Source organism: Varroa jacobsoni, unplaced genomic scaffold (genome assembly GCF_002532875.2).
Source record: "Varroa jacobsoni isolate VJ856 unplaced genomic scaffold, vjacob_1.0 scaffold_473, whole genome shotgun sequence".
In the NCBI taxonomy this organism is placed as follows: Eukaryota; Metazoa; Arthropoda; class Arachnida; order Mesostigmata; family Varroidae; genus Varroa; species Varroa jacobsoni.
This window is the reverse complement of record NW_019213375.1, coordinates 24,506-30,330: the sequence shown is the minus strand read 5'-3', so window position 1 is coordinate 30,330 and position 5,825 is coordinate 24,506.

Sequence of the window (5,825 nt, the reverse complement as noted above, 5' to 3'; positions counted from 1 at the left end):
TTTGCAAACATTTGTCGCTTGGACGCGACGATGATTTTGATGGAATAGCAAACGCGCTAGTAATATGAATGAGTAGCTCCGTTTGCCATCGGATCAGCCCGATTTACGTAGCTTAATTCATAATAGCTATTCTTTTTTTTTAGGAAATACCTTTGTTACTCACTAGTACGTACGTGCGATTGAATACCGCAATAAATGCAAGATGCCACATTATAAACGTGGTAACATAAAAAATAATACCAAGTTGCGACTATAATTTGGATAAATTTTTCTCCTTACATTTCAAAAATGTTAAGCGCTCTATCAATTAGTATTTTTTTAAACAAGTTCGTCTTCATACTGATTGTGACCACCTGATGGGATACCTGCAACGATACTTGCTTAATGTTATGCAAGAGAGCAGTAAATAAAGCTTTCACAACACTTTTTGTTATCTGGGGTAAAAAAAACCTTGAAAGCTCCTCAATAGTAATTAGCACTGGTCCTGAGAAAAGAAAATCTATGGTGCAGAGCTTGGATCTTTGGGTACTGGAAGTAATGCTTATGGTGTTTTAAATTCCTGGCCGCGCTAGTGCTTAACTGGTTTTAGTATGGTCAAATATCCCTTGAACATTTTGGTCTACTCTTTTGCCTTTATCGGTTTCTCACTATATTTCGAGTTTTATCGGAATCGTCGTTAGAGACTCCATCAGACGGCTAGCTCCTAGCATGGAACGAAGCATATTTACGCCCAGATTCGAACCTATACCACAACATGTCCCTAAGAATAGCATAAACGTTTCCCACTACGTCATCACGGTGATTCTGCTTTATCTAACAACTGCATAGAGTGATCTCGCTCAGTATGTATTCCCATTTTCTTTTCTACTTGAAAAGGAAACATTACATAGGTAGCTGTTGCACACCTTATAATGATTGCCAACTTTAGGCTTGAAGAATTTGAGTAGTTACTGGAGAAATTAGAACAGGTTCGAAAGAATTGGCTTCAATTTAGAACGCCTCTACCAGCCGTAGATACGGCTTACAAGTCTGAAATGACAAGGCGTATGTAATTGCTGCTGCCATCAGCAAGGTTAAATGTTAGTACTTCGAACTGTTTTTGAAAACTCCGATAATTTAAAATATGGAGCTACTCTTGAGATAGATGTCGCTTGTAGGCCTAGAAGTAAAAAAAATAAAGTAAGAATGTCTATGAAAAAATTATGTGGTCGGATAAAGCCAGTTTTATGCGCTTTCTATTTTACGAAAAATCCCCATTTGGTAAATTGTCAATAGTCAAGTCCGCTATGAATTATAGTCTCCGATAGGATCGTTAACCATGAAGTGCATCGTGTAGTGCTGTGGGACACTGTAATTCCGTATTTATTAACCCTACACGACATCTCTCTATTTTTCGTATACGGATTTTTTCGAACAGTAGTGGGCAAAGAGCCACTGTGCCGTAACTAAATGTGTTTCTCAATCGACAATAGGCTTGCATATATAATAACAGGTACGCCGATGGACGTGGTTCACCGAGGTGACTACTTCATATATATCACTCGCGTTATTAGCGACAAAAGTACTGTTAAAAATCTGAGCTCCATTGGTGAAATAAAGGCATAAATTATATACACATGATTGCGACACGCAATTGATATGAGCAAAAATCAGTGTGCCATTTATGACATTCAAGTAACTAAATTATTAGAGTTGATGTAATTGTAAAGTAATAGACACTTTTTTTAGATATACATTGCTAGTAGCATACCCGTTTTTACCATCGTTCCAGTATGAAACCTACGTCGTCTCCGTGTATATCTACCGGACTTTGACACTGAATAACTACAGGCTATTAGCAGAGTAAATCTAACTGGTAAATACTACAGTCTTCTTGGAACTTCTGAGTGGAAACCGGTTGAGTTTATTTCAGAAGCGCAGTGCGTGAATGGTCCAAACGTTTCGGAGCGGAGATTGGAGTAGTGGAATGCAACGAACCTATACAAGACATTTCTGGCAGCGTCGAACGCCAGTCGCTGTTCCATCAACTAGTTTTAAAGACTTTGGAATCCCACCCGGTGCATTCCTTTAAAGAATGCAAATGGGCCTGTACAGCGCAACAGAAGGTTAAACGCACTGGTCATTGGAGGTTACTAGAAGACATTAACCGCGGGATGAGGTCATCCTGCCAGATAACCGTGGCCGAGTTACAATGAATTCGTTATAATAACATAAATATACAAATACACTTCTACGCTTATCTAAGCACACAGGGAAGCACCCGCTCCTGCTGGCGAATGACAAGAATAAACCATTCCGCTTCAGAAATTTTGTAGAAATCGACTTAGACCATGTAATGATATATATATTTTGAGCCGGCCAGTGGCTCATCGTTCCTTCAGTTTGGTGGCAGTGATGGAATCGAAAAAGGCGAAAGGGTCCCCTCTTTCTGGATAGTTTGCAGCAAACCCAGCAGGGGCTATTGACTTTGCCGCTAGCTGACCGACCAAGTGGCTAATGGGAATTAAGCATCTGGCGGCGGAACAGTAATGGCGTCAAGACCAAGTTATGATGCATATACAACAGTACCTGTATGGCTCCAATCTGGTTTTATACGGTCTAGAGGCCGGAAAACTAGATTTTAAACAAAAACTGGAAGAACACTTCCTTTTGGATGAAGTCGGTCTTCCGAGAAATTTTTCAAACCTGTGAAAGCGAAAGGAAAGTCTTTCGAGAACTTCGGAGATCATAGAAGCTTACATAGTGTTATTCCTGCACCGAACATGGAAACTTTCAAGTTAATTGTTCATGCATATGACCGGCGGGCGCCAAGCTCCGCCAGGTGGGTTTCCCAGCTGCCAGGAAACCGAAGAAGCATTCTAGGACTCACCTCGTTAGTCATACAGTTTCGACCAGCGATCAGACCCCATTGTATGAACGCAGTTGTCAAGTCGTCCCAGCCTAGCAGCAATCTTGCATCATGTGCAAGGCTGAGTATCGACGTGATTGGACCTTCTTTCAGCTTCTAGGCTTCACCCTTTGTTTTCATACAATAGAACGGTTGGAGTCCAAGTATTTTCTACATTCGACTTGCGGGCAGTTACTGGCAGATCATCTTAGCACCCTAGGATAAGAAGAAAACGGCATTTTGCATTCCATAAGGCTTGGATCAATTCAAACGAATGCCCTTTAGATTGGCTAACGTTCCAACGTTAGCCAATCTAAAGGCATTTCTAAGCCATTTCTCCCGACCCAGATAAAGCAGCTGCTATAGGTGTCCTGAAACTTCCTACGACCGTCCGCGAGCTGCAAATTTTTCTGAGGCTAGCGTTCTACCACTGTCGATTTGTACGGGCTTTGTCGAAGACGCCCAGCTGCGACTTACTGAAAGCGAGTTATGATTTTTTCGGGGCATCGCGCAATAAGATTCGTTTGCTAGAACACGATTTCGAAATCTAACATTGGAGTGGCACAGCGAACCCCATTGTTGACTACCTGCCACGTCTAGACATTGTGACAGTTCTGAGCAAGACATTGAACCGAGGCGCTGACTTTGGGTCAACTACAGCGCCCCATATGATGATATGTCTACGCTAGGCTCAAATTGTAACTACGCTTCAGAAAGGCCGCGAAGTTGTTCTGTCATCCAAGGACAGCAAATAGTTGAAATCCTATTATGTAGAGTCATGCTTTACCATTTGGGAAACGAGGTCTCCGGCTGGTCTTCTTACGATTTGTCGAACTAGCAGGGATAGTTCTCCTGCTTTCAAGGTTATTCCAACTTGACAAAAATAATCCACCATACGGTATACCGCTACTTTCCAAAATGCGGAGTGTAGACAAAAGTTTGGGAGTATGTTCGCAGTTGCGGCGTTTGCTAAAGAACAAAATCTCGGCCGTTGAACCATGAGCCTCGGCTCATTCGGCTGACCCATACGCCCGTGGATCCGCGGAACGGCTTTCCGCTAGAATTCGGATTTTATGAATGTACTGCGCGTCCCGGGATGTGCTCCCTTGTTCTATTTGGTATAAACTACCGCAATCGCTTCATTTCCCTTTGTTTTTTAACTCGGTAAATGATGGCTCGTTTTATGCAAAAAACATTGTCTTTGCTTTTTAAAATGTTTTCCGGGCCATAAGTGCCATTGTCACGGACAACGCAAGCTACTTTTGAAGTTAGCGCATCGAACAGTATTTGGCGTGCTTTAACATTCTCCACATGGGGACTGCGTTCGTAAGCAAACAGACTGAGCGATCCGCACCGTTAGAGAGTGGCTTTCTGCGCAGCTGCTGGAGACGCCGGGCCATTCCGTTACGGCGATACCTTCAGCAATTGCGTTCATGATGAACACAGCGGTAAGTGAAGTTTTAAGCGCAACTTCGTTGGAATTGTTCCATGGGTTCGAAGCCGTAGTGTCCGATGAGCTTGCAGAGTTGCGGCCACTCGAAGCGTTCCCGCCTCTTTGCTTTTGAGTTTCGAAGGATGGTTCGCATTTGGCTTCTCCGACGGAGACGGGTTCTTGAAACAGGTCTTTTTGCGTCAGTCATATCAGCAAGCTTGTGTCTCTACGTGACCCCCGCCAACTGTCCCAGGCGTTCTTAGAACTGTTTCCTAAGTTCGAACCAAATGGAGTGTCAAGAAATGGCTTGCGTGGTATACCTATCGATTACGCGGGCTACGGCAGCGGCGTATCGGCGCTGACCTAAAATATATCCGGAGGGATTAGGCCAAGGCTACCGAGATCCTGCTTGGTAGCGTGGGTGAGCAAAAAGGACCTAATTGGTCAGTTCCAGAAGTGAAAACTGGCTGGCTAATTGCTTGTCGCCAGCTATCAGATCTTGTCCTTAATAAGATTATTCATTACTGTTATCTATTTATATATTCCACAGTTAGTCATTCATCTGTATATATATATATATATATATATATATGAATGACTAACTGGAAAAGGAATCAGCGGATTTCAAATACAAGATACTTACTATGTCGTTTTTTCGATTTGTAATCAAGACGGTGAGATAACCAAAAAAACTATTTTTGGGAAAAATAGTAAGAGAATATAACTGTAAGTCCGAGTTATCTTCAGGATTGCGAGAAAATTTTTCTGGGCAAAAAAATAGTAGGAGAATGTAATTGCAGACAAGCTTACGGCTGATGCAACATGTTGGCCGGACCTTGACGTACTCTTATGAAAAAATTCATCCGACATCTCGCTCACAGTTTAAAGATTTGTCTTATCTTTTAGTTATGTTTCTGAATGTATTTATCACATATATATATATATATATATATATATATCACAGAAAGTATTTATTACAAGATGGCGTATTTAATAAAAGAATTGCGGCAATGTGTATCATAATTTAAATTATGGTTACATTTTGGATATTGCTGTAGGTATGCTGCCGAAAGTTCGCAAAATATTTAAAAAATTTTTCATCACCGAGTTATTATCATTTGTTCACTTTCATTGTTCATTCACATTTTAATTCTCAAATGAAAAAGTGGCGGATGCAAAAATACACAATAGATCCCTAAAAATTAGAGTGATATCTATTTACCGATGAATAAGACCAGATCAATAATTTTTCTTACTATGGTAAGTAAATATGAACTGCGCTATTCGCAAGTGAAAACCTGAAAGTAAAACAGTTCAACTACTTGAGGAGCCTGTCTTCCTTGGAAAAATTACTGCACAGTTAATAGCTCACTGCGTCGCCTTGACTTGAAGCCTGCGCAGGTCAAACTTAAGATCCTGCATTTAAAGTGCCTCAAAACAGCTGCAATGTTTCGCATAACAGTAATGTAAGTGACATGCAAGGGTTGTGTAATAAAAAACAGCACA